Below are 22,293 nucleotides of genomic sequence, written 5' to 3'. Positions count from 1 at the left end.
TATTAGCAGATTACACCGGAAAGAGCATACCCCCTCTTCTGTAACTCGGCCCTAAAGCCCAATTTCCTGCAGCGATTGTTGTGGGGAGACCGTCTGACATGGGGAGGACAATTTCCGATTTTCCGGGAGGAGGGAGAGGCAGGCGTCTGAAGAAATGACTGAGTCGCCAGAAAGACAGAGACGGGATTCTTTAATCAAAACGCTGACGGCCTTCTGAGCTTTATCTCACGGCTGCTTCAGACAACTAGACCAGAATGATGAAGACATACTACAACGAGACCAGAATGATGAAGACATACTACAACTAGACCAGAATGATGAAGACATACTACAACTAGACCAGAATGATGAAGACATACTACAACTAGACCAGAATGATGAAGACATACTACAACGAGACCAGAATGATGAAGACATACTACAACTAGACCAGAATGATGAAGACATACTACAACTAGACCAGAATGATGAAGACATACTACAACTAGACCAGAATGATGAAGACATACTACAACTAGACCAGAATGATGAAGACATACTACAACTAGACCAGAATGATGAAGACATACTACAACTAGACCAGAATGATGAAGACATACTACAACTAGACCAGAATGATGAAGACATACTACAACTAGACCAGAATGATGAAGACATACTACAACTAGACTACAACTAGACCAGAATGATGAAGACATACTACAACTAGACCAGAATGATGAAGACATACTACAACTAGACCAGAATGATGAAGACATACTACAACTAGACCAGAATGATGAAGACATGCTACAACTAGACTAGAATGATGAAGACATGCTACAACTAGACCAGAATGATGAAGACATGCTACATCATACAACCGTCTCACATGGAAATGTATTACCGTGTTTCACATCTACGCTACCGGGCCGCTTACAACTAGACCAGGTCTGCTTTTGAACTTACAAGATTGAAAAAGCGAGATAGTCGCCTCGTACGTACAGTAGGACTTTCACGGCTGTCTACTTGATGGCAGCACTGGGCCATATCCACATCAGCTGTATTCTCATAGAGTCATCAAGACATAACAGGCTACATAACCATCAGGCAGGATAACAGGCGATGATGAGGAAGTGTCTGCGTGTGTATGAGTGTGTGTGTGTGTGTGTAGGCTGTGTGGCAGTAAATACATAACAGCTCACTTAGTTGTGACAGATGGTTCCATCAAGGCTTTAGTGGTCCCCATTCACTGAACCCAGAGCAATACATATCTCATATCTTTCTGTCTTTTTACAGCAATTACACCCTCCATCCATCTATCTTATAGCAGCTGGATAAACACAAACAGGGAGATATAAACACAGTGCATCTATGGCAGAAAGTCAGGCGCGCGCACACACACACACACACACACACACACACACACACACACACACACACACACACACACACACACACACACACACACACACACACACACACACACACACACACACACACACACACACACACACACACACACACACACACACACACACACACACACACACACACACACACACACACACACACACACACACCTGCGATGCCCTACTTTAACTCCGGAGAGTTCTCACTGTGTAGTCCATACTATGTTAAGTGTCCCTGAAGTCATGTAATTATTTTCTCTTGCTCCTGTTCCCATCATGCCCTCCTCTCTCTCTCTCTCACAAATCTCCTGCAGTCAGAGGGGGAAAGGACAGGATGGGGAAAAAACAGTGTGCTCCTTTTAATTCATCTGACGTTTTTATTTCTCTATTGGTGAGGTGCCACCTGGGATGTTAGACTGGGTTTCTGTATAAGCACTTAGTGACAACTGCTGATGTTAAAAGGGACTTAGAAATGAATGTGATTGATTGACGGAGGGCTACTGTCTAACATTCTATACTGCTCAGCCCTGTATCAGTTATATCTCTGTTCTATACTGCTCAGCCCTGTATCAGTTATATCTCTGTTCTATACTGCTCAGCCCTGTATCAGTTCTATCTCTGTTCTATACTGCTCAGCCCTGTATCAGTTCTATCTCTGTTCTATACTGCTCAGCCCTGTATCAGTTATATCTCTGTTTTATACTGCTCAGCCCTGTATCAGTTATATCTCTGTTCTATACTGCTCAGCCCTGTATCAGTTATATCTCTGTTCTATACTGCTCAGCCCTGTATCAGTTATATCTCTGTTCTATACTGCTTAGCCCTGTATCAGTTATATCTCTGTTCTATACTGCTCAGCCCTGTATCAGTTATATCTCTGTTCCATACTGCTCAGCCCTGTATCAGTTATATCTCTGATCTATACTGCTCAGCCCTGTATCAATTATATCTCTGTTTTATACTGCTCAGCCCTGTATCAGTTATATCTCTGTTTTATACTGCTCAGCCCTGTATCAGTTATATCTCTGTTCTATACTGCTCAGCCCTGTATCAGTTATATCTCTGTTCTATACTGCTCAGCCCTGTATCAGTTCTATCTCTGTTCTATACTGCTCAGCCCTGTATCAGTTATATCTCTGTTTTATACTGCTCAGCCCTGTATCAGTTATATCTCTGTTCTATACTGCTCAGCCCTGTATCAGTTATATCTCTGTTCTATACTGCTCAGCCCTGTATCAGTTATATCTCTGTTCTATACTGCTCAGCCCTGTATCAGTTATATCTCTGTTCTATACTGCTCAGCCCTGTATCAGTTATATCTCTGTTCTATACTGCTCAGCCCTGTATCAGTTATATCTCTGTTCTATACTGCTCAGCCCTGTATCAGTTCTATCTCTGTTCTATACTGCTCAGCCCTGTATCAGTTCTATCTCTGTTCTATACTGCTCAGCCCTGTATCAGTTATATCTCTGTTTTATACTGCTCAGCCCTGTATCAGTTATATCTCTGTTCTATACTGCTCAGCCCTGTATCAGTTATATCTCTGTTCTATACTGCTCAGCCCTGTATCAGTTATATCTCTGTTCTATACTGCTCAGCCCTGTATCAGTTATATCTCTGTTCTATACTGCTCAGCCCTGTATCAGTTATATCTCTGTTCCATACTGCTCAGCCCTGTATCAGTTATATCTCTGTTCTATACTGCTCAGCCCTGTATCAGTTATATCTCTGTTTATACTGCTCAGCCCTGTATCAGTTATATCTCTGTTTTATACTGCTCAGCCCTGTATCAGTTATATCTCTGTTCTATACTGCTCAGCCCTGTATCAGTTATATCTCTGTTCTATACTGCTCAGCCCTGTATCAGTTATATCTCTGTTCTATACTGCTCAGCCCTGTATCAGTTATATCTCTGTTTTATACTGCTCAGCCCTGTATCAGTTATATCTCTGTTCTATACTGCTCAGCCCTGTATCAGTTATATCTCTGTTCTATACTGCTCAGCCCTGTATCAGTTATATCTCTGTTCTATACTGCTCAGCCCTGTATCAGTTATATCTCTGTTTTATACTGCTCAGCCCTGTATCAGTTATATCTCTGTTTTATACTGCTCAGCCCTGTATCAGTTATATCTCTGTTCTATACTGCTCAGCCCTGTATCAGTTATATCTCTGTTCTATACTGCTCAGCCCTGTATCAGTTATATCTCTGTTCTATACTGCTCAGCCCTGTATCAGTTATATCTCTGTTCTATACTGCTCAGCCCTGTATCAGTTATATCTCTGTTCTATACTGCTCAGCCCTGTATCAGTTATATCTCTGTTCTATACTGCTCAGCCCTGTATCAGTTATATCTCTGTTCTATACTGCTCAGCCCTGTATCAGTTATATCTCTGTTCTATACTGCTCAGCCCTGTATCAGTTATATCTCTGTTCTATACTGCTCAGCCCTGTATCAGTTATATCTCTGTTCTATACTGCTCAGCCCTGTATCAGTTATATCTCTGTTCTATACTGCTCAGCCCTGTATCAGTTATATCTCTGTTCTATACTGCTCAGCCCTGTATCAGTTATATCTCTGTTTTATACTGCTCAGCCCTGTATCAGTTATATCTCTGTTTTATACTGCTCAGCCCTGTATCAGTTATATCTCTGTTCTATACTGCTCAGCCCTGTATCAGTTATATCTCTGTTCTATACTGCTCAGCCCTGTATCAGTTCTATCTCTGTTCTATACTGCTCAGCCCTGTATCAGTTATATCTCTGTTTTATACTGCTCAGCCCTGTATCAGTTATATCTCTGTTCTATACTGCTCAGCCCTGTATCAGTTATATCTCTGTTCTATACTGCTCAGCCCTGTATCAGTTATATCTCTGTTCTATACTGCTCAGCCCTGTATCAGTTATATCTCTGTTCTATACTGCTCAGCCCTGTATCAGTTATATCTCTGTTCCATACTGCTCAGCCCTGTATCAGTTATATCTCTGTTCTATACTGCTCAGCCCTGTATCAATTATATCTCTGTTCTATACTGCTCAGCCCTGTATCAGTTATATCTCTGTTTTATACTGCTCAGCCCTGTATCAGTTATATCTCTGTTCTATACTGCTCAGCCCTGTATCAGTTATATCTCTGTTCTATACTGCTCAGCCCTGTATCAGTTATATCTCTGTTCTATACTGCTCAGCCCTGTATCAGTTATATCTCTGTTTTATACTGCTCAGCCCTGTATCAGTTATATCTCTGTTTTATACTGCTCAGCCCTGTATCAGTTATATCTCTGTTCTATACTGCTCAGCCCTGTATCAGTTATATCTCTGTTCTATACTGCTCAGCCCTGTATCAGTTATATCTCTGTTTTATACTGCTCAGCCCTGTATCAGTTATATCTCTGTTTTATACTGCTCAGCCCTGTATCAGTTATATCTCTGTTCTATACTGCTCAGCCCTGTATCAGTTATATCTCTGTTCTATACTGCTCAGCCCTGTATCAGTTATATCTCTGTTCTATACTGCTCAGCCCTGTATCAGTTATATCTCTGTTCTATACTGCTTAGCCCTGTATCAGTTATATCTCTGTTTTTACAAAAGCAGGCATTAAAAACTGTAGCTGGTACCTTGCCTTAGGTGATATGTCCCCTCTTCTCCCATATTACACTCAAAGCCCCAACCACTTTAATAATGAGGACAGTCAATTGTGAGAGGAAGCTGAGCGTGTGTGTGTGTGTATCGCCTGTGGTCAATGTCTCTCTTGATGCTCTTGAACAATCACTCTTAATTAAGAGGAAAGTAAAGACAAGGCCGCAGAGAGAGGGAGAGGGAGGGAGGGGAGGGAGCGATAGGGAGGGAGCGATAGGGAGGGAGGGAGCGATAGAGAGGGAGGGAGCGATAGGGAGGGAGAGAGCGATAGGGAGGGAGGGAGGGAGCGATAGGGAGGGAGCGATAGGGAGGGAGAGAGGGAGAGGGAGGGAGGGAGCGATAGGGAGGGAGGGAGGGAGCGATAGGGAGGGAGCGATAGGGAGGGAGGGAGGGAGGGAGAGGGAGGGAGGGAGCGATAGGGAGGGAGCGATAGGGAGGGAGAGAGCGATAGGGAGGGAGTGATAGGGAGGGAGAGAGCGATAGGGAGGGAGGGAGCGATAGGGAGGGAGAGAGTGATAGGGAGGGAGGGAGAGAGCGATAGGGAGGGAGCGATAGGGAGGGAGGGAGGGAGGGAGATAGGGAGGGAGCGGTAGGGAGGGAGCGATAGGGAGGGAGGGAGCGATAGGGAGGGAGGGAGGGAGCGATAGGGAGGGAGGGAGGGAGCGATAGGGAGGGAGGGAGGGAGCGATAGGGAGGGGGCGATAGGGAGGGAGAGAGCGATAGGGAGGGAGGGAGGGAGCGATAGAGGGAGGGAGGGAGGGAGCGATAGAGGTAGGGAGTGAGGGAGGGAGATGGGGAATAGATAGACAGAATATAGACGGAGGATGGATATGATTGACAAACAGACACCCAGCAGAAAGATATAGTATGATAGAGACTGACAGAGATGTTAAAGGTTGTTATACCATTTTGAAAAGAAGGTCGACGACATCCGATCCTCGTTTGCTAAGTCAAACGACACCGCTGGTTCTGCTCACACTGCCCTACCCTGTGCTCTGACCTCTTTCTCCCCTCTCTCTCCAGATGAAATCTCGCGTCTTGTGACGGCCGGCCGCCCAACAACCTGCCCGCTCGACCCTATCCCCTCCTCTCTTCTCCAGACCATTTCCGGAGACCTTCTCCCTTACCTCACCTCGCTCATCAACTTATCCCTGACCGCTGGCTACGTCCCTTCCGTCTTCAAGAGAGCGAGAGTTGCACCCCTTCTGAAAAAACCTACACTCGATCCCTCCGATGTTAACAACTACAGACCAGTATCCCTTCTTTCTTTTCTCTCCAAAACTCTTGAACGTGCCGTCCTTGGTCAGCTCTCCCGCTATCTCTCTCAGAATGACCTTCTTGATCCAAATCAGTCAGGTTTCAAGACTAGTCATTCAACTGAGACTGCTCTTCTCTGTATCACGGAGGCGCTCCACACCGATAAAGCTAACTCTCTCTCCTCTGCTCTCATCCTTCTAGACCTATCGGCTGCCTTCGATACTGTGAACCATCAGATCCTCCTCTCCACCCTCTCCGAGTTGGGCATCTCCGGCGCGGCCCACGCTTGGATTGCGTCCTACCTGACAGGTCGCTCCTACCAGGTAGGCGTGGCGAGAATCTGTCTCCTCACCACGCGCTCTCACCACTGGTGTCCCCCAGGGCTCTGTTCTAGGCCCTCTCCTATTCTCGCTATACACCAAGTCACTTGGCTCTGTCATAACCTCACATGGTCTCTCCTATCATTGCTATGCAGACGACACACAATTAATCTTCTCCTTTCCCCCTTCTGATGACCAGGTGGCGAATCGCATCTCTGCATGTCTGGCAGACATATCAGTGTGGATGACGGATCACCACCTCAAGCTGAACTTCGGCAAGACGGAGCTGCTCTTCCTCCCGGGGAAGGACTGCCCGTTCCATGATCTCGCCATCACGGTTGACAACTCCATTGTGTCCTCCTCCCAGAGCGCTAAGAACCTTGGCGTGATCCTGGACAACACCCTGTCGTTCTCAACTAACATCAAGGCGGTGGCCCGTTCCTGTAGGTTCATGCTCTACAACATCTGCAGAGTACGACCCTGCCTCACACAGGAAGCGGCGCAGGTCCTAATCCAGGCACTTGTCATCTCCCGTCTGGATTACTGCAACTCGCTGTTGGCTGGGCTCCTGCCTGTGCCATTAAACCCCTACAACTCATCCAGAACGCCGCAGCCCGTCTAGTGTTCAACCTTCCCAAGTTCTCTCACGTCACCCCACTCCTCCGCTCTCTCCACTGGCTTCCAGTTGAAGCTCGCATCCGCTACAAGACCATGGTGCTTGCCTACGGAGCTGTGAGGGGAACGGCACCTCAGTACCTCCAGGCTCTGATCAGGCCCTACACCCAAATAAGGGCACTGCGTTCATCCACCTCTGGCCTGCTCGCCTCCCTACCACTGAGGAAGTACAGTTCCCGCTCAGCCCAGTCAAAACTGTTCGCTGCTCTGGCTCCCCAATGGTGGAACAAACTCCCTCACGACGCCAGGACAGCGGAGTCAATCACCACCTTCCGGAGACACCTGAAACCCCATCTCTTTAAGGAATACTTAGGATAGGATAAAGTAATCCTTCTCACCCCACCCCCCCTTAAAATATTTAGATGCACTATTGTAAAGTGGCCGTTCCACTGGATGTCATAAGGTGAATGCACCAATTTGTAAGTCGCTCTGGATAAGAGCGTCTGCTAAATGACTTAAATGTAATGTAATGTAATGTAAATGTAATAGACTGACAGAGATGTTAAAGGTTGTAATAGACTGACAGAGATGTTAAAGGTTGGTATAGACTGATAGAGATGTTAAAGGTTGTAATAGGCTGATAGAGATGTTAAAGGTTGTAATAGACCGATAAAGATGTTAAAGGTTGTAATAGACTTACAGATGTTAAAGGTTGTAATAGACTGACAGCGATGTTAAAGGTTGTAATAGACTGATAGAGATGTTAAAGGTTGTAATAGACTGACAGAGATGTTAAAGGTTGTAATAGACTGACAGAGATGTTAAAGGTTGTAATAGACCGATAGAGATGTTAAAGGTTGTAATAGACTGACAGAGATGTTAAAGGTTGTAATAGACCGATAGAGATGTTAAAGGTTGTAATAGACTGACAGAGATGTTAAAGGTTGTAATAGACTGACAGCGATGTTAAAGGTTGTAATAGACTGACAGCGATGTTAAATGTTGTAGACTGACAGAGATGTTAAAGGTTGTAATAGACTGACAGAGATGTTAAAGGTTGTAATAGACTGATAGAGATGTTAAAGGTTGTAATAGACTGACAGAGATGTTAAAGGTTGTAATAGACTGACAGCGATGTTAAAGGTTGTAATAGACTGACAGCGATGTTAAAGGTTGTAATAGACTGATAGAGATGTTAAAGGTTGTAATAGACTGATAGAGATGTTAAAGGTTGTAATAGACTGACAGAGATGTTAAAGGTTGTAATAGACTGACAGCGATGTTAAAGGTTGTAATAGACTGACAGCGATGTTAAAGGTTGTAATAGACCGATAGAGATGTTAAAGGTTGTAATAGACTGACAGCGATGTTAAAGGTTGTAATAGACTGACAGAGATGTTAAAGGTTGTAATAGACTGACAGAGATGTTAAAGGTTGTAATAGACTGACAGCGATGTTAAAGGTTGTAATAGACTGACAGAGATGTTAAAGGTTGTAATAGACTGACAGCGATGTTAAAGGTTGTAATAGACTGACAGAGATGTTAAAGGTTGTAATAGACTGACAGCGATGTTAAAGGTTGTAATAGACTGACAGAGATGTTAAAGGTTGTAATAGACTGACAGAGATGTTAAAGGTTGTAATAGACTGACAGCGATGTTAAAGGTTGTAATAGACTGACAGAGATGTTAAAGGTTGTAATAGACTGACAGAGATGTTAAAGGTTGTAATAGACTGACAGCGATGTTAAAGGTTGTAATAGACTGACAGAGATGTTAAAGGTTGTAATAGACTGACAGAGATGTTAAAGGTTGTAATAGACTGACAGCGATGTTAAAGGTTGTAATAGACTGACAGAGATGTTAAAGGTTGTAATAGACTGACAGAGATGTTAAAGGTTGTAATAGACTGACAGAGATGTTAAAGGTTGTAATAGACTGACAGAGATGTTAAAGGTTGTAATAGACTGACAGAGATGTTAAAGGTTGTAATAGACTGACAGAGATGTTAAAGGTTGTAATAGACTGATAGAGATGTTAAAGGTTGTAATAGACTGACAGAGATGTTAAAGGTTGTAATAGACTGACAGAGATGTATATTGCATAACAAGAGTGAATCACCGTCCCTGCAGTGTATGTGCAGTGTATGTGTGTGCTCTGTGTGTATTGTCTGTGTGTGTCTACAGGCTTCAGTGGAGTGTTTCTTCCTGACAGTCTTGGTGCCTGGCTCTATGCGGGCATGCTGGGAAGGTTCACAGGTGCATGATGGGTATGATCTGCACCCTGTGGCTCCTCATGGCCTCTATCTTGGCTGAGACAGACACCCTGTGTGTGTCTATGTGTCTGCCAGCATGGGTCAATGAAGAAAAGTGGAGGCAATTAATAAGTGTGGAGGGACCCAAGGAGAAGGCTGTGTGTGTGTGTGTGTGTGTGTGTGTGTGTGTGTGTGTGTGTGTGTGTGTGTGTGTGTGTGTGTGTGTGTGTGTGTGTGTGTGTGTGTGTGTGTGTGTGTGTGTGTGTGTGTGTGTGTGTGTGTGTGTGTGTGTGTGTGTGTGTGTTGTATCACTTTAGTGTGAGACAAATCAGTCTCAGACTTTAGTGAGAATCAGACTTAAGTGAGAGACAAATCAGTGAGAGTGGTGTTCAAACCAACCACTGCTCTGTGGCCCTCAAACCAACCACTGCTCTGTGGCCCTCAAACCAACCACTGCTCTGTGGCCCTCAAACCAACCACTGCTCTGTGGCCCTCAACTGCTCTGTGGCCCTCATACCAACCGCTGTTCTGTGGCCCTCAAACCAACCACTGCCCTGTGGCCCTCAAACCAACCACTGCTCTGTGGCCCTCAAACCAACCACTGCTCTGTGGCCCTCAAACCAACCACTGCTCTGTGGCCCTCATACCAACCACTGCTCTGTGGCCCTCAAACCAACCACTGCTCTGTGGCCCTCATACCAACCGCTGCTCTGTGGCCCTCATACCAACCGCTGCTCTGTGGCCCTCATACCAACCACACTTCAGAAGTAGCCCTCTGCCTAGTTAAATAAAGGTTAAATAAATAAATGAAGAGTGTAGAGGAGGAAAAAAAGAGATGCAAATGTCACACAGAATACATTATACTCTCTGTTCCTCTCTCTCCCTCTCTTTCTCCCTCTCTTTTTCTTTCTCCCCTCCCCAGCGCTGCAAACAAACAAACTTTTTTTTAAAGGAATGAGAGTAGGGGAGGAGAGGGGGAAGAAAGGAAAAGAGCTGTGACTGAGCCAGCTGTGTGGGTCCCTGTCCGCACTGCAGAGAAACACACACACACACACACACACACACACACACACACACACACACACACACACACACACACACACACACACACACACACACACACACACACACACACACACACACACACACACACACACACACACACACACACACACACACACACACACACACACACACACACTAAGGCCCCATGGAGGAATACTCTTTCCACAGTAGATTCTCTCTAAAGCAGTACCAAGGGGTGTTCCATCTGCTGAACTCTACAGTAGAACTCTACTGACAAGACAAGGCAGTACCTTTCCCAACAAACTACCCAGAACATTAAGCTTCTGGCTAACTCTATATATGGCCTACTCCATGGCAAGCTGCACAATCTGAAGAGGTGTGTGTGTGTGTGTGTGTGAGGCCTTTTGTCTGTGTGTTAGAGAGTGTGTGAATGAGGGGTTTTGTCTGTGTACGTGTGTGTGAGTGTGTGTGTGAATGAGGGGTTTTGTCTGTGTACGTGTGTGTGAGTGTGTGTGTGAATGAGGGGGGTTGTCTGTGTACGTGTGTGTGAGTGAGTGTGTGTGTGAATGAGGGGTTTTGTCCATGTACGTGTGTGTGAGTGTGTGCGCTCACTGTTAATCTGTTCTGAACAAGTTGCAAACGTTAAGGGTGTTGAGGGTTTAAATATTCAAATCACAATTATAGTGAGGGAGTGTGAGAGGAGAAGCCTTTACCGAGCTGGAGGAGCTGTACACCAGCTGTCTCTCCATCTCTCCCTCCATCTGTCTCACTGCTCAGACCGCTCTCTCTCCCTCCGTCTGTCTCACTGCTCAGACCGCTCTCTCTCTCTCCGTCTGTCTCACTGCTCAGACCGCTCTCTCTCTCTCCGTCTGTCTCACTGCTCAGACCGCTCTCTCTCCCTCCGTCTGTCTCACTGCTCAGACCGCTCTCTCTCTCTCCGTCTGTCTCACTGCTCAGACCGCTCTCTCTCCCTCCGTCTGTCTCACTGCTCAGACCACTCTCTCTCCCTCCATCTGTCTCACTGCTCAGACCACTCTCTCTCTCTCCGTCTGTCTCACTGCTCAGACCGCTCTCTCTCCCTCCATCTGTCTCACTGCTCAGACCACTCTCTCTCTCTCCGTCTGTCTCACTGCTCAGACCACTCTCTCTCCCTCCATCTGTCTCACTGCTCAGACCACTCTCTCTCTCTCCATCTGTCTCACTGCTCAGACCACTCTCTCTCCCTCCATCTGTCTCACTGCTCAGACCACTCTCTCTCCCTCCATCTGTCTCACTGCTCAGACCACTCTCTCTCTCTCTCTCCATCTGTCTCACTGCTCAGACCACTCTCTCTCCCTCCATCTGTCTCACTGCTCAGACCGCTCTCTCTCCCTCCGTCTGTCTCACTGCTCAGACCGCTCTCTCTCCCTCCGTCTGTCTCACTGCTCAGACCACTCTCTCTGTCTGTCTCACTGCTCAGACTGCTCTCTCTGTCTGTCTCACTGCTCAGACCACTCTCTCTGTCTGTCTCACTGCTCAGACTGCTCTCTCTGTCTGTCTCACTGCTCAGACCACTCTCTCTGTCTGTCTCACAGCTCAGACCACTCTCTCTGTCTGTCTCACTGCTCAGACCGCTCTCTCTCTCTCCGTCTGTCTCACTGCTCAGACCGCTCTCTTTCCCTCCGTCTGTCTCACTGCTCAGACCACTCTCTCTGTCTGTCTCACTGCTCAGACCGCTCTCTCTGTCTGTCTCACTGCTCAGACCACTCTCTCTGTCTGTCTCACTGCTCAGACCGCTCTCTCTGTCTGTCTCACTGCTCAGACCACTCTCTCTGTCTGTCTCACTGCTCAGACCACTCTCTCTGTCTGTCTCACTGCTCAGACCACTCTCTCTGTCTGTCTCACTGCTCAGACCACTCTCTCTGTCTGTCTCACTGCTCAGACCACTCTCTCTGTCTGTCTCACTGCTCAGACCACTCTCTCTGTCTGTCTCACTGCTCAGACCACTCTCTCCATCTGTCTCACTGCTCAGACCACTCTCTCTCTCTCAGTCTTTCTCACTGCTCAGACCACTCTCTCTGTCTGTCTCACTGCTCAGACCACTCTCTCTGTCTGTCTCACTGCTCAGACCACTCTCTCTGTCTGTCTCACTGCTCAGACCACTCTCTCTGTCTGTCTCACTGCTCAGACCGCTCTCTCTGTCTGTCTCACTGCTCAGACCACTCTCTTTCCCTCAGTCTGTCTCACTGCTCAGACCACTCTCTCTGTCTGTCTCACTGCTCAGACCACTCTCTCTGTCTGTCTCACTGCTCAGACCGCTCTCTCTGTCTGTCTCACTGCTCAGACCACTCTCTTTCCCTCAGTCTGTCTCACTGCTCAGACCACTCTCTCCATCTGTCTCACTGCTCAGACCGCTCTCTCTGTCTGTCTCACTGCTCAGACCGCTCTCTCTGTCTGTCTCACTGCTCAGACCACTCTCTTTCCCTCAGTCTGTCTCACTGCTCAGACCACTCTCTTTCCCTCAGTCTGTCTCACTGCTCAGACCGCTCTCTTTCCCTCAGTCTGTCTCACTGCTCAGACCACTCTCTCTGTCTGTCTCACTGCTCAGACCGCTCTCCCTCCGTCTGTCTCACTGCTCAGACCACTCTCTTTCCCTCCGTCTGTCTCACTGCTCAGACCACTCTCTCTGTCTGTCTCACTGCTCAGACCGCTCTCTCTGTCTGTCTCACTGCTCAGACCGCTCTCTTTCCCTCAGTCTGTCTCACTGCTCAGACCGCTCTCTCTGTCTGTCTCACTGCTCAGACCGCTCTCCCTCCGTCTGTCTCACTGCTCAGACCGCTCTCTCTGTCTGTCTCACTGCTCAGACCACTCTCTTTCCCTCCGTCTGTCTCACTGCTCAGACCACTCTCTCTGTCTGTCTCACTGCTCAGACCACTCTCTCTCTCTCCGTCTGTCTCACTGCTCAGACCGCTCTCTCTCTCTCCGTCTGTCTCACTGCTCAGACCGCTCTCTCTCTCTCCGTCTGTCTCACTGCTCAGACCGCTCTCTCTCCCTCCGTCTGTCTCACTGCTCAGACCACTCTCTCTCCCTCCATCTGTCTCACTGCTCAGACCACTCTCTCTCTCTGTCTGTCTCACTGCTCAGACCGCTCTCTCTCTCTCCGTCTGTCTCACTGCTCAGACCGCTCTCTCTCTCTCCATCTGTCTCACTGCTCAGACCGCTCTCTCTGTCTGTCTCACTGCTCAGACCGCTCTCTCTCCCTCCATCTGTCTCACTGCTCAGACTGCTCTCTCTCTCTCCGTCTGTCTCACTGCTCAGACCGCTCTCTCTCTCTCTGTCTGTCTCACTGCTCAGACCACTCTCTCTCTCTCTGTCTGTCTCACTGCTCAGACCGCTCTCTCTCTCTCCGTCTGTCTCACTGCTCAGACCGCTCTCTCTCTCTCCGTCTGTCTCACTGCTCAGACCGCTCTCTCTCCCTCCGTCTGTCTCACTGCTCAGACCACTCTCTCTCCCTCCATCTGTCTCACTGCTCAGACCACTCTCTCTCTCTCTGTCTGTCTCACTGCTCAGACCGCTCTCTCTCTCTCCGTCTGTCTCACTGCTCAGACCGCTCTCTCTCTCTCCATCTGTCTCACTGCTCAGACCGCTCTCTCTGTCTGTCTCACTGCTCAGACCGCTCTCTCTCCCTCCATCTGTCTCACTGCTCAGACTGCTCTCTCTCTCTCACACAACCAATTAGCCTGAAGGACACACTACTGCACCTACCACCTTTCACTCCACAAGCAAGCACACACAGCCCACCTCCCTAACACCACCACCACACACACTCACGAACAAATGTATACGCACGAACACACACACACACACACACACACACACACACACACACACACACACACACACACACACACACACACACACACACACACACACACACACACACACACACACACACACACACACACACACACACACACACACACACACACACACACAACCTTACACTGCCAACTACAGCTACCTCCTTTTACAACCAGAGGAAAGGAGAGAAGAGAGGAGAGGAGAGAGGGGAGAGGCAGATAGGATGGCAAACCAACTCTGCACTTGTTCTACAAACAAGCAATAGAGGAGATAAGGAAGAAGAAAGAGAATGGGAGAGGCAGTTGTGGCAAAGAGAAATGGTGGCCATCTTTGTTCTAATGCTAACTATGAAAGAGTATGATTCTGTTTGCTCTTGGAGAATCTGCTTACCACTTTATCTGCCCTTCACATACGACAGAGAAGGACACAGAAAGAGTGAGAGGAAAAGATAGATAGAGAAAGAGAGAGAGGGACCAAGATAGAAGAGAGAGACTGGGGAGAGGAGAGGTCAGGCTCTTCAGTAATAGCTATTTATTTATATTTAGTGGTCGGTGAGATAACGCATGTTTTCTCATGAGGGTGTGTATACTATCTTCTGTAGGGGTTCTGTAGAGTTCACTCGTGGTCCTAATTAGCATGTGATAGGACCCGGCTAGCAAAGGGCCTTGTCACGTCTTGTTAGACCCGCAGCACTGTCCCCCCATCCCCATCCAGCAGGGGGACAAAGACACACACACACACACTTCGATGGGACAAAGAGACGACAAGCAGCTATACACACCTTCCAACACACACCCAGACGGACAGGGACTAGAGGAGTGGAGAGAGAGAGAGAAAGATGGAGAGAGTGAGAGAAAAGAGATATGGAGAGGAGGGTGGGCTAGGATCAGGGCAACAGGGCATAAGCTATTTATTTAGAAGCCATTTCTGGAGCAAAGGCTTATTAAACCCAGAGGTTAAAAAACATATGACAGTCTGACTCTACTATAATCATGTACACCAGAAGAGACGCCACATTACCGACAGTGCAGAGGTGGCCATGCTGGTCACTCTATAACAAAACAATATGATAAAGTGGGGCTCAAGGAGTGATACACACACACACATTGGGACCGACCCTGTTCAGGGTTACATTCTCTCCAGTGTGTCCTCATCAACCAGCAGGAAGTGTGTGTCGTCCTGCTAAACCAGGCATGGATGACATATGAGTTTGGGATCTGCGGTGGGGGGGGGGGGGGGGGGGGGGGTTAGCTAGCCGTGTGGACGTGCGTGTCCGGGTGTGTGTTCCGTGTTTGCGCGTATGCTAGCCAGATGTTAAGGTATTAGAACGACCATTAATTTCACTTAAGAGTTGATAGCAGGCTATGATGAGTCTGTTAGCATAATGGCTAGCTGTAGAGACAGCTTTGGCTAAACCTGCAATCAGTCAAAAGACTGTACACGACTGTGGTGAAGCTACACTAAATATAGCTGTGAAGACCTCACTTATATGGACGCTGTACTTATATGGAAGCTGTAGCGAACTGTTTGTGCAGCTTGAGTTGAGTCTTCTGTACTGCCGTTGGACCTACACATTTATAGATACAGAATCTGCTTGTAGGGTCCAAGGGCACACACTGATAATGATACATGTCAAACACACACACACACACACACACACACACACACACACACACACACACACACACACACACACACACACACACACACACACACACACACACACACACACACACACACACACACACACACACACCATTATTCCTTTGTATTCGTATGTCCGTGATGCGAGGGTCAAAATGAAGACAGATGGTGTAACTTCAGAGATGACTTCACCATGTTGAGGATAATATTATAGAGAGGAAGGAACATATCTATAATGCCACCATTATGGCGTGTGTGTGTGTGTGTGTGTGCGAGCATGCATGTGTGTGTGTGCGCATACACATTTGTGTGTGTGTGCGTGTGTGGGTGTGTGTGGGTGTGTGTCGTTATGATCAGACCGGTGCGTTGCAGAGCTCCTCCGAGCGATTCACTTTCCAATGATTCATGATTGAAGCAGGATCCTAATGTTCTCTGGTCTCAGTCTGTTACTACGGCTCAGATCCACCTGAATAACTACAGGAGCTTTATAAAACCCTTACAAACATGAAGTCGTTTTGACCAAATGAGACAATCCTTTCTAGGTTCCAGCATTGTGATATATAGTCGCAGCTGTTGGTGTCAGGTTGTAAAGAGTAAAGACAACGTGAGCTCACGGCCAATGACTGTGATGGTTGAGAAACCGAGGCAGCAGAACTGTAGGGACTGATTTGGTTCTTAAGAAGCGTTTAACCTTTAACCTTCCTCCGAGCGCACAAATGAACGCACGTACGCACACACAGCGAAAAACAAACACTGTAATCAACCACTTCCCACCGCAAATAACATGGGCAATTAGTCCATCATTGGTGGTTGTTACACACACACACACACAGAGGGTCTATGTACACACACACACACACACACACACACACACACACACACACACACACACACACACACACACACACACACACACACACACACACACACACACACACACACACACACACACACACACACACACACACACACACACACACACACGTAATGAGCCCAGCAGTAAGGGCCAGGTTGTTGCTACAGTGCTGTAGTAAATTGAACGTGTCCTTCAGGGGGATTGAGCTGTAGTGTTGACCCAGAGACTGGAGCTCAGAGAGACGGGTCATTAACATGGTGTAGTGACTGACCAGCACAGGACCTGTGAAAACACACTAGAACACACATTCTTACACATATGCAGACCAGACGCCCAAATAGACTGATTCTAAAACGCAGAACTGTTCACTTTTTCCAAACGCACACTCACACACTGACATTCTCCTTCGATCTAACATACATATACACATCCCCACAAACACCATTTTGTCCCTTTCCCTCGCTCTCTTCACACACTTGTTGTTGTTCCCTCGGTAGGGTTCGGGTTCTCTCCGTCTCTCTCTCTCTGTCTCTCTCTCCTCCCTCCCCCTCCCTCCATCCCTCGCTCTTTGTGTGAGGATTACCCAGGTTAAGAAACATAGACAATATGTTCCTACAGGATATCTTTGATATGCAGATATATGAAATACAGAAGAAAAACAAGTTATGGAGAAACGGTGTAACTCAAAAGCCGTTCACAACTGAACAGGAATAATGCTGAGGACTCAGGAAGAATGATGTTTTTGGGAGGGAATATTTGGGGTGGAAAGCTGAGAAATGATATGGGTTGATACATACTGGGAATGGGGCCCCGGGATGAACAGAAATGCTAATGCTAGTTCAGGCACAGTGTTCGGACCCAGCATGACGCCTCAGTCGCATTGGACTTAGGCCTGGGCCAAGCCGAGGAGAGGAAACTATCCCACCATCTCGGTCCCAGTGGACGACTCTGTCCATACAAATAGACCATCTGTCCAGAGACACACAGCTAAATACAAGTGGGCTTTGGGTATGAGGCATTGAGAAAAATAGATACTGATAGACTGCTAGAGTTATATATATGAGAGAGAGAGAGAAAGAGAGAGAGAGAGAGAGAGAGAGAGAGAGAGAGAGAGAGAGAGAGAGAGAGAGAGAGAGAGAGAGAGAGAGAGAGAGAGAGAGAGAGAGAGAGAGAGAGAGAGAGAGAGAGAGAGAGAGAGAGAGAGAGAGAGAGAGAGAGAGAGAGAGAGAGAGAGAGAGAGAGAGAGAGAGAGAGAGAGAGAGAGAGAGAGAGAGAGAGAGAGAGAGAGAGAGAGAGAGAGAGAGAGAGAGAGAGAGAGAGAGAGAGAGAGAGAGAGAGAGAGAGAGAGAGAGAGAGAGAGAGAGAGAGAGAGAGAGAGGGGGGGGGGGCAGAGAGAAACAAAGAGAAAGGAACAAGTCCAGATAATGATGTATGGTGTGGCCAAGAACAAAAGCCCTTGGCTCACGAAGCTGCTCAGATGTGGGCAAGAGTTCCTCTGTGAAACCTAGCCTCTGCTCTCTCACGCACACTAACTAACACACAGAAAACACACACACACACACTGTCACTAAATGGACAAGGGGCTTTTCTCAATAAGCTGCCATGCTGTTATCTGTACCGATTCGATTGGCACTAGCTGAGCAGCTTTTGTGTGTGTGTCTGTGTGTGTGTGTGTGTGTGTCATTGGGGAGGGGAACAGATAAATAAGAAGTGTGTCTGGTCTTAAATGACCTCTCTTGTTCTCTCTAGGGCCCTATAGCCTCTCTCATCAACTAATCCTGTAGACACGGACATAATACCCCTCACACACAACTACTGTCCAATCAACAGCTTTAGCAGATGTTGAATAGACCCTCCTGTCAGTTAGTAGACAGGTCTTACAGGTATGGTAAGGCCCTCATCTAGCACAGTTTCCAAGGTAAACGGGACTTAGTGTCAGTGTAAAAGTCTTAGAGATGACCCCTCAATCACTCACTCACTCACTCACTCACTCACCTCACTCACTCATCATAGAGCGAAGAGTGGGACGAGGACAGCGTGAGAGAGAGAGAGAGAGAGAGAGAGAGAGAGAGAGAGAGAGAGAGAGAGAGAGAGAGAGAGAGAGAGAGACAGAGACAGAGAGACAGAGACAGAGAGGGAGCGAGAGAGAGAGACCCCTCACGTTCACATCTCACGTCCTGCGGCATTGATGAGGATACAGAGGGGTGAGGCAGACAGAGAGAACAAAGGACAGCTAGTGTGCGTTTCTCAGGAGGGAGTTTAACAACACTATTACACGTGCTGTTAGTCAGCGCCTCGTCCTAACGCCACTTGTTTCTGGAACCGCAACATAGACAAATGACGTGTCCAGTTAGCCTGAGACTCTGTCATTTACTATCCTTAAAAACAGCCCACAGACTGATGTGCGTGTGTGTGTGTGTGTGGGGGTGTGTGTGTGTGTGTGTGTGTGTGTGTGTGTGTGTGTGTGTGTGTGTGTGTGTGTGTGTGTGTGTGTGTGTGTGTGTGTGTGTGTGTGTGTGTGTGTGTGTGTGTGTGTGTGTGTGTGTGTGTGTGTGTGTGTGTAAAAGGGAGATTTTCACACGTCGTGAAAACGTCAGAAGGAGAGAACAAGAAAATAAATCTTGGCAAAACAACTCCCCGAGTAACTGTTCAAATAAGTTACAAAGTGGAGAGAGAGGAATTGAGAATGAAAATGATGTCAGAATATTTTGGCCATCTCTCTCTCTCTCTCTCTCTCTCTCTCTCTCTCTCTCTCTCTCTCTCTCTCTCTCTCTCTCTCTCTCTCTCTCTCTCTCTCTCTCTCTCTCTCTCTCTCTCTCTCTCTCTCTCTCTCTCTCTCTCTCTCTCTCTCTCTCTCTCTCTCTCTCTCTCTCTCTCTCTCTCTCTCAACCCAAATCAATCCTTAAAGGGCAACATTTCCATGCTGTGCTGTTTTCCTCCTGTAGCTAGTCTCTTTCTTTACTTGGCCTAAACTCTGAAGCATTCACAGGCATACTTAGCGGGTGAATATAGTTAGCTTGTGGTCGCAATATTGCGGCGCTGCATTTTAACAGGTCATTATGAGGAAGGAGCGCTATTCTCGAGTGGGGTTGCGTGGGAGTGTGTGTGTGTGAGAGACAAAAGGAAGGATTTTCCATCCCTTCAAAGGCGTCCCAGTCGTCTCTCTCCTAGTTTTACGACCTCATGACATCACCCAGACCCTTCCTGAAGCCAAGACCAGCCACTGCTTGAGTGAGAGCGGCACACTCGTGGGTACACTAAAAAACACAATCCCATATGCATATTCCATTCACAATCACTTCATTTAGAGTGTGTGTGTGTGACAGAGTATGTGTGCATGTGTGTGTGACACTGAGTGTGTGTTTTCCCACCAGTCTCTCTAGGCAACGGCGCATTAGATTGACACAAAGCATCAGGGTAAATTAGCTGTGGCTCCGGCTATAACAACTAGCTGTGTATGTGTGTGTGTGTGTGTGTGTGTGTGTGTGTGTGTGTGTGTGTGTGTGTGTGTGTGTGTGTGTGTGTGTGTGTGTGTGTGTGTGTGTGTGTGTGTGTGTGTGTGTGTGTGTGTGTGTGTGTGTGTGTGTGTGTGTGTGTAGCTGTGTGCTTTGTCTTTGTGTCCCTAATGGGGCATGCTGGAAGATATTACTGTGTTGGTTAGGCCCCTAATCCTTCCCCACTGGCCCCAATCAGGGAGCACCAGCCCAACCTAGTACCCGCCTGTGTGCGTGTGTGTGTGCGTGTGCGTGTGCGTGTGTGTGTGTGTGTGTGTGTGTGTGTGTGTGTGTGTGTGTGTGTGTGTGTGTGTGTGTGTGTGTGTGTGTGTGTGTGTGTGACACCAGGCCTAGACCCTTCACTGCTGGATACACCAGACCCATAATTATTATGAACAGTGCATTAACGTAGTACGTGCATGTGTGTTTTGCCACGGAGAGAACCCTGTCGTCGAGGGAGGCAAGGCGGAAAAAAAACTGATGACGCCAATGTCTGCAGCCGGGGAATTCATCCATCACGTACGAGGGCTCGATTTAGAGGAAAACTGTTCCCAGGACAGTAGCAGGTGAGCAATAAATTACCCTTTCTATCTCTCTCTCTCTCTCTCCCTCTTACCCTTCACCTCTGTCTCTTCTTCTCTACCCTCCCATCCTCTCCTCTATCCCGATCTTTCTCTCACTCTCCCTTCCCCTGCACCTCTGTCTCTCCTCTCTCCCCCCGATCTTTCTCTCTCTCTCCCTTCCCCTGCACCTCTGTCTCTCCTTCTCTACCCTCGATCTGTCTCTCTCTCTCTCTCCTCCTGCACCTCTGTCTCTCCTTCTCTCCCCCCAATCTTTCTCTCTCTCTCTTTCGCTCCCTTGTTCCACACCCTGTCCCCATAATGAAATGTACATAGTAATAAGCCTGTCAATTAAGTATAGAATGCATAATGAATGGTTAGGGGGGAATACCGCAGAGAGAGAGAATTTAGGTGTGTGTGTGTGCGTGTGCCTAATCTACCTACCTGGCAGTAACAGTGCCTTAATTATGCTATCAGCCACATAGAAGGGGAGACCCCTGGGAGAATGGTATGATCCATGAGGTCACACTTAAGGTTATTCAAGTGGACTGTTGCATTTATAGGGACCTGGGGGGTTTGCTATTGCACTTGATAAGGGCAAACAGGGAACACTTGGAGGTGGAGAATAAGGGAAGACTGTAGATCTAAGACAGGGACACACACGCTCAAACATGGACATAGACACAGGGACAGCCACAAGAAGACATGTTAAACGTGGGCGGCTGTTAGGCACAGAGTTATTCACGTTACACTGTGGCTGGCACAGCTGGGCCTGGACTTCCCTTTTCCTTTGTTGTTGGTGTGTGTATGTTTTGATTGATGTCCTCTCTCCCTGGGCCGCAGTGGTTGGGCTCAGTGGGTGTGGAAACAGCTGTGCTCAGTGTGTGACAGTGTGTTAGTGTGTGTGTAAAGCCCATTGTCAACTGCACTCCGCCAAGTAGTCAGAGCTGGGTCCAGCCACGGTAGCACAAACAATGTGACATGCCATATTGTGTCGGCGCCAACAATGACACAAAATGAACCAGGTCTGGAAGAGACAGAGGACAGTGCTGTGCAGTGTAAGCTAAGCTAGCTGTACGCTGTGATGCTTGTATGATAAGCTAGCTATACTGTTCTGGTTGTGCTGTCTGAGCTAGCTGTACTGTGCTAAGCTAGCTGTGCTGTGTGAAATAGCTGTACTGTGCTAAGCTAGCTGTACTGTGCTAAGCTAGCTGTGCTGTGTGAGCTATCTGTACTGTGTGAACTAGCTGTGCTGTGTGAACTAGCTGTACTGTGCTAAGCTAGTTGGACTTTGCTGGTCTTAGCACATGGCTGTCCACTGTTGCGTTAAAGCCGCTCATCTCTGTTCGGTCTAGTAGCCTTGGTAACAGCTTTAAGAGGATGGGAGTGTTTTGTTG

General features: G+C 47.5%; 1 protein-coding gene across 14 annotated transcripts in view; it reads right to left on the bottom strand.

The window, feature by feature from the left end:
- LOC124011990 (teneurin-3) overlaps positions 1-22,293 on the bottom strand; it is a 360,816-nt gene that overhangs the window by 219,496 nt on the left and 119,027 nt on the right. The window lies entirely within an intron of this gene.

Source organism: Oncorhynchus gorbuscha, linkage group LG24 (genome assembly GCF_021184085.1).
Source record: "Oncorhynchus gorbuscha isolate QuinsamMale2020 ecotype Even-year linkage group LG24, OgorEven_v1.0, whole genome shotgun sequence".
Classification (NCBI taxonomy): Eukaryota; Metazoa; Chordata; class Actinopteri; order Salmoniformes; family Salmonidae; genus Oncorhynchus; species Oncorhynchus gorbuscha.
This window is presented reverse-complemented; position numbering and strand designations above follow the sequence as displayed.